Genomic DNA, 11,268 nt, shown 5'->3' with positions numbered 1-11,268 from the left:
GGCTCCGAGCTGTCAGCACAGAGCCCGACGGGGGGCTCGAACCCATGAACGCCGTGGGATCATGACCTGAGCTGAAGCCATGACCCAGGCACCCCATGGAGCTTTTGACTGACGGTTATTCTAACACCTGGAAAAAGTTACCTTTCTAAGCTAACCCTGCTTAGCTTAGAAAAATCTAAGAGAGGGGTGCCTGGCTGGCTCAGTTGATGGAACATGGGGCTGTGGGTTTGAGCCCCATGTTGCGTGCAGAGATTACTTAAAAATGAAAAAAAAAATCTTTAAAAGAAAATCTATGGGACACCTGGATGGCTCAGACAGCCAAGAGTCCAACTCTTTTTTTTATGTTCATTTTTTGCACCGGTCTATGAGGGGTCATCTTTGGCATCGAAATGACTTCCATCTCCATGTTGTGGTGCCGTATGACCTTCCAAAGACATTTTCGATAAGAGTTCGGGATCCCCACTGAAACGAAGACCACGGTGTGGGACAGCACCAATGCAGAGGACTCGGCTGCAGATGACCGGCTGCAGGGGTGCGTCTCCGGAAGGACCGACCCTGCCCACAAGCGGGTGAGGACCTGAGGGTAACAACCTGGGCCTGGCCATCCCAATGGCTGTGCCTTCCTTTTTGGTGTTCCTTGCAAGATACACCCTCTCAGAGCCGTCGATTGTGCAAGAAAATACTAGGTAAATATGGAACTTGAACAGGGAGTCAAGGGAAGGAGCCCAGACATGCTGCGGTTTGGGCAGGCGGGGGTGTTGAGTCCTTCCGATTGACGCACGTCCTTAGTTTGTGGCTACCGTCTGCTTGCAATGGAGGGCATGTCAGACACGGCGACATCATATGTGTAGTGGGGATGAGGGATGAAGGGTTTTTCGATGCATCTTTCTACAGACCGTGTTTTTGGTTTTTAAGATCTTGCGCGGAAAGTCCAGGAAATCCCAACATCGAAAAGGAAATGATGCAGCCCCACTGTGCGGACTTGCCTTTGGAGGATGACGGGATGCCATCACTCTGGAGCAGAAATCTCCTCCTGCCCTTTGATGCAGGGAGAGCGAGCACTATTTCTAAGACTCAACGCAGCTGGGACCGAGATGAGCTGCTGCCCCTTCTTGCGTGTGTGATTATGGTGGGTTGGGTGGGGAATATGACTTATTTCCATTTTCAAGGGTTGCCCTGAAGGACTGGAGTCCAAGAGTAAGCAGAGTCTCTTTAATTTGCAAGAAGGGCCGGCTCCATGAACGTGGGGTTGCCATTGTGAAATTAGATGCAAGATGAGAATTAATTCTGACCCGGTGATACGGTCGTAAATAAACTATTAATAGAACGATTTCCATTTTGTTCAGTAACTTTATATCTCTGAACAGAAAGGTCACATTGTTTTGCTCTCTAGTTGCAGGAGGCAAAGTTCTGGGGTTCTCCTGATAAACCCACAAGGCTTTCTGTGTCACGATGAACGCTGGCTTTTTATGCTTTTCCAGGCTAGAACGCGCGGTAGTGTGTTTCTTGGGCATCCTTCGCCATCGTTCGGAGCCACCGTCTTGGCCGGTGTGTGGGGACATCCCAGTCTACCCATGAAGAGGAAGTGGTCCCAGAGTTGAGATAAAATCCTGCATTACGTGGGCTGCACGAACCCAATCTGACCGCTTGACATTTCGAGTCTGAAGAATCTTTCCATTTCTCGGATTCCGGCAGGAATAGGAGAACATCTTGGACGTTTCTAAAATTCAGTGACCTCTTTACTTCATTCCACTGGAAGGAAGAGTTAAATTTCTGGACCTCGGTTTTCCAAGGCTTTCCAGAATGGACATGTGCCATCAGCTCCCCCTCCCTGCAGGCCCGAGTCTTTCCTGCCAGGAAATTCCTGGAGGTCCACCAGGAAAATGGCCCTGGAGCGAATCTAAATCGCGTCTCACAGATGGAACACTTCAACTGCTGATAACTGACCCACCTTTCTTCTGGGAGATGCACGTTCTGGGAAAACATCTAGGTCTAAGCTCACTCGTACATACTATGCATCAGGAAAACACAGAGCCAAACGGAAATCCCAGGACCAGTTAGTGGGTTTCCTGCACGACACGGATTTTTTAATACTCTAGTCTCTCTCTCCTTTGTAAGCGCCATGGTCTTTTGGTGGATTCACTACAGATAAAATTGCCCCTGTAAGAACCATGCGCTAAGAAATGACATGAAATTATCAACAATAGCCAAACTATGGAGAGAGCTCAAATATCGATCGAATGATGAATGCATAAAGAAGCTGTATGCGTGTGTATATATATATATATATATATGTATATATATATATTCTAGCTCCATCCGCATCATTGTGAATGACAAGATTTCATATTACCCAGCCGTCAAAAAGAATGAGATCTTGTCATTCACAATGATGCGGATGGAGCTAGAATGTATTATGCTAAGTGAAATAAGTCAGTCAGAGAAAGACAAATACCATATGGGTTTCACTCATATGTGGAATTTAAGAAACAAAACAGATGAACATATGGGAAGTGGGGGGGGGGGAGACAAGAGAAGGAAACAAGCCACGAGAGACTATTTTTTAAAAGTATTTATTTATTTATGTATTTTGAGAGAGAGAGAGGCAGAGAGATAGGGAGAGAGAGAATCCCAAGCAGGCTCTGCACTCTTAGTAAAGAGCCCAATGTGGGACTTGAACTCATAAACTTTGAGATCACGACCTGAGCCGAAATCAAGAGTTGGACACTTGACCAACTGAAACCCCCAGGAGCCCTAGAGACTCTTTTTTTTTTTTTTTTAAGTTTATTTATTTATTTGGAGAGAGAGAGAGAAAGAGAGAGAGAGAAAGAGAGAGGCAGAGGGAGAGAGAGAATCCCAAGCAGGCTCTGTGTTATCAGCACAGAGTTCAATGTGGGGCTCTATCTCACGAACCATGTGATCACGGCCTGAGTGAAATCAAGGGCCGGACACTTAACTGAGCTGCCCAAGTATCCCACCGCAAGGGACTCTTAATGATAGAGAACAAACTATGGGCTGATGGAGGGAGGTGGGTGGGAGATGGGCTAGATGGACGGTGGGTACTGAGGAGGGCACTTGTGATGAGCCCTGGGTGTTGTATGTAAGTGAAGAATCACTGATTTCTCCTCTAAAACCAATGTGGTATGTTAACTATCTAAAACCAATAGTGTATGTTAACTAGCTAAAATTTAAATTTAAGAAAAGGAAAAAAGAAAAAAAAATGACGTGAATGCTTCTGGTGTGTTCAATTCGCACATTTGTTTCTCAAAAACTTTTGGATCGTCCCAAATTTTACATGGTCGTTTTTTAATTCATTCCTTTATCCGTTCAACTAATATTGTGGCAGGCGTTGTGATAGGTGACTGATAGGTGATGGATCTTGTTTGCGATACTCCGGATAGACAAAGGACGAAGACAGACTGAAGTTCTATCCTCATGGAGCTTAAGTTCCAGTGGGGAAAACACTTCGTAAACAAGCGCACGAACAGATGCATGATATAATTTCATGGGGAGGTGTTGCTATAAAAGAAAAATCAAGCAGGCTGAGGACTGGAATGACTGGGTGAGGTGTACTCTTTTTGAGAGAGTGATCGAGGTTGGTTCAGTCAGAAAGGTGCGTAACATGGGACAACGATCCATGCCAAGATGTGGGTGAAGCGCATGTCAGGAGGGCAAACAGCACGTACAAATGCCCCGGGGCAGACATGAGCTTGTGTGTTTCTGGAACAGCAGCAAGGCCACTGCTGCTGGAAAGGAGAGAGTTTAAGGAGACAGCGGTAGGAGATGAGATCCAAGAAGTAGGCAGGGCCCTTTATGTAGGCTCTTATAGCATATGGTAAGGAGTTTGGATTTTATCATGAGATGAGCGGCCGTTGGAGCCCTTTGAGGAGTGGAGTGATGCGATCTGCTTTGTGGTTTTCAAGCTTCGCTGTGTGGAGAAGAGACCGGAGGGGAGTTAAGAGTGGAGATGGAAAACAGTGTGGAGGTTCCTCAAAAAATTCAGAATAGATCTACCCTACGACCCAGCAATAGCACTGCTAGGAATTGACCCAAGGGATCCAGGGGTGCTGATGCAGAGGGGCACTTGTACCCCAATGTGGACAGCAGCACTTTCAACAATAGCCAAATTATGGAAAGAGCCTAAATGTCCACCAACTGACGGATGGATAAAGAAGTTGTGGTTTACATACCCAATGGAATACTACTTGGCAATGAGAAAGAATGAAATCTGGCCTTTCGTAGGAATGTGGATGGAACTGGAGAGGGTTATGCTGAGTGAAATAAGTCACACGGGGAAAGACAGATCCCATGTTTTCACTCTTAACGTGGATCCTGAGAAACTTAACAGAAGACCACGGGGGAGGGGAAGGGGAAAAAAAAAAGAGAGAGGGAGGGAGCCAAACCATAAGAGACTCTTTAAAAACTGAGAATAAACTGAGGGTTGATGGGGGGGTGGGAGGGAGGGGAGGGTGGGCGATGGGCGTTGGGGAGGGCACCTGTTGGAATGAGCCCTGGGTATTGCACGGAAGCCAATCTGACAATACATTTCATATTAAAAAAAAAAAAAGAATACCCTAGAAGTTCATAAACTCAAAAAAAAAAAAAAAAGAGTGGAGACGGAATCTAGTCGGGTAGGGGTGGCAGCAGCCTGAGCGAGAGGGCAGGGTGGCTGGGTGGTAGTCGTCGAAGGGGGTGAGAAGTAGACCAATCCTGCAGGTGTTTTGAGGGTAGGGCCAGGGGGCTTGCAGGTGAACCGGATGGGGGAAAGAAAGATCAGCAGCAGGGCTCCGAGGCATGTGGCCCCAGGACCTGGGCAATTGACTGGGTAGGCCGGGGGAGGAACAAGCGTGAGTGGGTGGGTAGAATCTGGAGTTCTGCTTAGACAAGTCAAGTCGCAGCCACTCATTAGTCGCCATCTGGAGACGCGGAGCAGGCAGCGGGCTGTGCCCGCCAGGAGCACACGCGTGACGCAGGAATAACGAGGGGAGACTATTTCTGGGAAGAGGAGCTGCAGCCTGGGGGGTGTCGTGCCTTTGCCTTGACGGTCCGCTCCTTCCCCGCGTCCCCGTTTCCACGGCGGTCCGGCGGTGGGCCGACGGGCCTCTAAGGGTCCCTTCCGCCGGGCGAGCGTGAGCTAGAACATTGGCATTGAGGCCACGGGGCAGCAAGAGCGGGCTGCGCCTCTGTCTCGGGACGGAAGACCGACCCGAGGTGCAAACCCGGTGGCTTATCTTCAGGATCGGAACTGGAGACGAGTCTTTGCAAAGCAACCGGAGCGGCTGCCTGTTTCGAAAGCGGGGCTGTTGGGGAAGGAGACACTTCAGCCGCAGAGGGTGAACTCGATCAGAGCAGCACAGTTTACCACTCGGGGGGGTGGGGGGTGGTAAACCGGCTCTGAGGGGAAGGGCAGCGAAGGGCGCCCCGGTCGGTGCCCTGTCCCCTGTCCCCTGTCCCCTGTCCCCTTACCACCGTGACCCGTAGATAGCACAGGTGCGTGCCGGGAGTATCGCCCACCAAGAAAGGACATGTCCGCAGAGGACTTTGTTTTGTCTTTTGCTTTGCTTTCTTTGACCCTGTCCTAAATTGCCTGGGAAAGTTTTCGGGTTGTTTAGTCTCTCGTGTTTCGGAAGTAGCCCTTTATATAAAGTGGAAGGAGACAGCAAGCGTTTGTATCTTGTCTCACAGATTTACAAAGCGCTGTCACCTCTCTGCCCACATCAGGGCATCCGCGGAACAGCCCTAGGGGCTGGGATGGTCATTACCCGACCCTGTTTTGGGACGGAGAGAGCCGGGCGCCGAGAGGTTAGACAGCTCGTTCAGATCCCACAGAGGAGATGGGGCTGAACTCATTTTCGACCCCAGGTTTTGCGAATCCCCAATTCTTGCCTCTTCCCATCCCTCCATTCAATGTGCCAAACCAAGGGGCTTGAGAAAGGTCACTCGGCCCCATTCTCGAACGCTGCGGTGGCACAAAGGATTCTTCAGCCGCTTTCGTTTCTGCGTTGGAAGGGGATCGAAAATCACCCTGGTTGGGTTTTCCGTGTTGCCTGGTTAAGCTTTCCGTGTGGCGCGTCTGACACCGTGTTTTGAAGCACTTCAGAGAGAACCCTTCGTCAGCCCACCCCGTTCAGAAGTGCCGGCTTTCTCTTTCGAGAGGATCGTGGACAGGAGGGAAGATGGTCACAGCGATATCGCTGGGAGAGGGAAGAACTTCCAGTCCAAGTTCATGGTGTAGGAAGAGGCGGGCGGGGGGATGCTGATCCAGGACTGGTTCCGCTTAGTATGGCCACCTAACCAATGATCCCCACGCCCCTCCCTCCCCCCAGCAAGTAAAGATTAAAATGACTTTGTGATGACTCTCACAATGGCTCCACACCCTCCTGAGGTCTGGGGAGATTTAAGGACTGGAGGGGACTCAGCAGCTGGGACTGGAAACCCTGGAGCCCTTTCGCTCCCGCGTTTGCTGGTTGACCCGGCCGGCCGTTGGCGGAGCCTCAGCTGCAGCTAGCCATCGGGAAATCCTCGTGTGGCCTTTCTGAGCGATTGGGCTTCCTCTCAGTGTGGGGACTTCTTACACGGAGACTCGTGGCTCCCCAGGCGAGTGTTCTGGAAAGCAAGGACCATGCCGCGTTGCCCTTTAAAATTAACCTCAGGAGTCCTGCGTCACCACTTTGGCACATTCTGTTGGTTACAAGCAAGTCACAAGCCCGCCTGGAGTCAAGGGCAGGGGACACAGACTCTGCCTCTCCATGGAAGCCTGTCAAGGTCACATCGCAGGAAAACATGTGGAACGGAAAGCAGTGTCGCAGATATTTTTGGAAAATACCACCTGCCATTCCGGGAGGATACGTTACCTTTGGGTTTCGCCAACAATAACGAAGGGACGTTGTGCTCATCAACCAAACACCACGAAAGTATGGCTGGGGATGTGGCTTATGGCCAGTTACAACCCATTGGGTTTGAATGTTATCTCCCAACCAACCAACCAACGGGAACCAGTCCAGGAACAACCTGTCTACAGCAACACCTAGCAAGGGGCAGATCCTGGGCTAAGAGACAAGGACACGACAGTGAAACAAGGTCTCTCTGTTCACAGAGCTCCGAGATCTTAAGCTAGTGTAGGGAAAGCTAGCTGGAGTAGTAGATCGAACTACAGATTCCTATCTCCCTCCCCCTATTCTCATTCAGTTAGTTCCAGTGGTGCCTAGAACTCGGCATTGTAACAAGCCCCTGGGGTGGTTCTGGCATAACAGATCTGAGGAGGGCCCTTGGCGACACAGGAACAGACTGTCTTCCGTGCTATCCAGCCAGCCACAGCTGGCTCTCCAATAGGGTCTGAATGTCAGCCCTGGGGGTAGAAGGGGCCTCTACCTTGAACTCTCTCTCTTAGTCCTAGGTGTAATGGCTGCCCCTTACATCGGCTGTTCCTATATTTTTTAGAGTTTCCTTTAATTCTTTTTGACCAATCCTTTGTAACTTCAATCTCCTGTTCTAGTTAATAATTCTTTACATGTAACTTTGCCTGTTCATATTACCTTGTGATTCCTTTACCACCGTCCAACAAACATTCACGCCCTTCTTCTCCATCTTCAAGGGAAAAATGTATTTTCCTGCCCCACTGATGTTGGGCTTGGCCACGTGACTTGCTTTGGCCAATAGGATATGAGCAGAAGGGACAGTGTGCCGGTTTCCAGCCTAGGCCTTAAGAGGTATCACGTATTTCTACTGGCCCCAAGGACCAACCACCGTCCCTCCGGCCTGGGCCCCCAGATGAGACTGTCCAACCAATCCACAGACCTGGGAGCTGGAGGATAAATTATCAACGTTTTATTTTATTTATTTATTCCTTAAAGATTTATTTATCAATTTTCCAAAATTTATTTATTTTTATAATTTACATCCCAGTTAGCATATAGAACAACAAGGATTTCAGGGGTAGATTCCTTAGTGCCCCTGACCCCTTTAGCCCATCCCCCCTCCCACCACCCCTCCAGCAACCCTCTGTTTGTTCCCTATATTTGAGAGTCTCTTATGTTTTGTCCCCTCCCTGTTTTTATACTATTCTTGCTTCCCTTATGTTCATCTGTTTTGTATCTTAAAGTCCTCATAAAAATAAGGAACGCTTCACGAATTTCCTTGTGCAGGGGCCAGGCTAATCTTCTCCGTATTGTTCCAATTTTAGTATACGTGCTGCCGATGTGAGCACTTATTTATTTTTGAGAGAGACAGAGACCGCGTGGGTGGGGAAGAGGCAGAGAGAGAGGGAGAGAGAGAATCCCAAATAGGCTCTGAGTTGCCAACACAGTGCCCGATGTGGGGCTCGAACACACGAAACCATGAGATCACGACCTGAGCTGAAACCGAGAGTTGGATGCTTAACCGACTGAACCACCCAGGGGCCCCCAATTATTAACATAAAAAATTTTTTTTGTTGACTGTTTGTTTATTTTTGAGAGAGAGAAAGAAAGAGAGTGCATGGGCATGAGTGGGGGAGGGCAGAGAGAGAGAGAGAGAGAGAGAGAGAGGGAGACACAGAATCCGAAGCAGGTTCTAGGCTCCGAGCTGTCAGCACAGAGCCCAATGTGGGGCTCGAACCCACAAACCATGAGATCATGACCTTAGCCAAAGTCGGGTGCTTAACTGACTGAGCCACCCAGGCACCCCCAAATTAGTAACATTTTAAACCACTGAGTTTGAGGAGGGGAGGGGTAGGGGAATTATTGCACAGCATTATTGTGGCAATATTTGATCAATATACTATCTCAGGAGTAGGTGTTGCAAATATAAGATTGAGATGTGGGACGGGGATGAGTAAGCGGGCCTCCAGGAGGTTGGTACCTGTCCCAAGATGGCCAGCAGTACTGTGACATTCCAGGACATTTTTTTTCCTTCCTGACATCATAAAATGGTCAGCAAACTTTTCAACCAATAATCCTAGAACAACTGGACGGCCACATGTAAAAAAAAAAAAAAGACCTTCCACCTTTCACAAAACAACTCAAAACAGATCACAGACTTGAATATGAAACACAAGACTATAGACCTTCTAGAAAATAACACGGGAGAAAATCTAGGTGACGTCGGTCAGGTCTGCGATGACTTTTTAGATACAATACCAAAAGCATGATCCATGGAGGTTGATAAGTTGGACTTGGCTGCAATTTAAAACTTGTGCTCTGTGAAAGACCCTGTGGAGAGACAGAGAAGACAAGGGGCGCCTGCAGGCTGAAGAGCGTGTGACTCTTGATCGCGGGGTTGTGAGTTCAAGCCCCACGTTGGGTGTAGAGACTACTTAAATGAGTAAGTAGTGGAAAAAAAAAGAAAAGAAAAGCCAAGCCACAGACTGGGAGATTGTGACATGTGCCACGCTGGTGAGGCTGTGGAACAGGAGCAGCTCTCTGTCATTGCTGGGGGGGGGGGGAGGGGGGAGGCAGAATGGTACATCCACCTTGGAAGACAGTTTGGGGGTTTCCTACAAAGCTAAATCTGGGCTTACTGTGAGATCTAGCAACCGTACTCCTCGGCACTTACCTAGAGGAGGCGAAACTTAGGTCCACGTGAAAACCTGTACGTGAATGTTTACAGCTTTGTTCAGAATTAACAACACTTGCGAGCAACGAAGATGTCCTTCAGTAGGTGAACGGATAAACAAACCTGGGACGCCCGGGTGGCTCAGTCGGTTGAGCGCCTGTCTTCGGCTCAGGTCACGATCTCGCGGCTGGCGAGTTCGAGCCCCGCGTCGGGCTCTGTGCTGATGGCTCGGAGCCTGGCGCCTGCTTCCGATTCTGTGTCTCCCTCTCTCTCTGCCCCTAACCCACTTGCATTCTGTCTGTCTCTCTCAAAAATAAATAAATATTAAACAAAAGTTAAAAAAAACAAACTGCAATACATCCATACGATGGAAAAGCACTCAGCAATAAAAAGAAGTAAGCTATCAGGCCACAGAAAGATATGGAAGGACCTTTACAATATAAGCTTAACGCTTATGAGCTCAATGCTTACATGGCTACATGTGATATGATTCTAACTATAGGTCGCTCTGGAAAACCCAAAACTAGAGACAGGTGAGTTGTTGCTGGGGCTTGGGGGAGGCTGGAGAGGGGGCACGGATGAGTAGAACAGGCGGGGTTTCAGGGAGATGAAGCTATTTCATATGATACCGTAATGGTGGCTACAAGACATGAGGCATTCGTCACACTCCCCGGAACACGACCGCACAGAGAGTAAATCCTAATGTAGACTTAAGGCTTTGGTTCATCACAAGGTAGCGATGTTGGCTCATCCGCTGTAACACACCCCCCGCTAATGTAAGACACATACCACACTAATATAACAGGAGAAACTGTGCAGAAGGGGCACGGTATGGACTTTGAAATTTCTTAAAAGTATTTGTGTTTCTAATATTTCTTTATTTTTGACAGAGAGAGAGAAAGCATGAGCAGGGGAGGGGCAGAGAGAGAAAGAGAGATAGTCACACACACACACACGCACACACACACACACACAGAATCTGAAGTGGGTCCCAGGCTCTGAGTTGTCAGCACAGAGCCCGACACGGGGCTTGAACTCACAGACTGCGAGATCATGACCTGAGCCGAAGTCGGACACTCAACCGACCGAGCCACCCAGGTGCCCTGGGACTTTGAAATTTCTGTGTCATTTTGCTGTAAATCTAAAACTGTTCCAAAATACGAAGTCCTTTTTTTTTTTTAAGTCATTGAAAGGAAAAATAAAAATGCAGCATTGATTTTAGAAATGTAGGCCCCATCTACCCCCCCCCCATTCTGCCTAGTATATCCGATTACTTCTTTCCATATTTACAGTGGCACAAAATGAAAATAATGCACGCTTCCCATTTTATTTAAAACATTTTGTAGTTACATGTAGAGGTATTTACATTCCACGTTACCACGTTCAACTCATCCACGGAAAATAGTGACGTGAAGAATGCTATCGATGTTTTCACTTTGCAAAAGGGATTTTATGGAGGGTGCCCTACACAAGCTTCACGGCAAAGGACGAGCCGGTGGAAAAACTAAATTTCCCTTTTGGATCTGTCTCCCGTGTGTGGCGGTAACAGCAATTTCTAGAAGAAAGGTCTCGGTACCGCTGCCAGATCGTAGCTTCGGGAACATACGCCAAGTGGGCTGTTTTCCATGGGGACGACTCATCCAATTGGCGTCACCCTACATTGTGAGCTGCTAAAGATACCGCGGCTCTCAGCGCTAACGTCAAGCGTCTATACAGCTGATTGCTTGCTCTGAGTCC

The 11,268-nt window shown here is 48.6% G+C and overlaps 1 pseudogene; it reads right to left on the bottom strand.

Annotated features, from left to right (window-relative positions):
- Nucleotides 1–8,108: 8,108 nt before the first annotated feature.
- Nucleotides 8,109–8,206, bottom strand: LOC125937819 (uncharacterized; annotated as a pseudogene).
- Between the last annotated feature and the right edge of the window lie 3,062 nt (nucleotides 8,207–11,268).

The sequence above is a fragment of the Panthera uncia genome (genome assembly GCF_023721935.1).
Source record: "Panthera uncia isolate 11264 chromosome A3 unlocalized genomic scaffold, Puncia_PCG_1.0 HiC_scaffold_12, whole genome shotgun sequence".
NCBI classification, from domain to species: Eukaryota; Metazoa; Chordata; class Mammalia; order Carnivora; family Felidae; genus Panthera; species Panthera uncia.
This window is presented reverse-complemented; position numbering and strand designations above follow the sequence as displayed.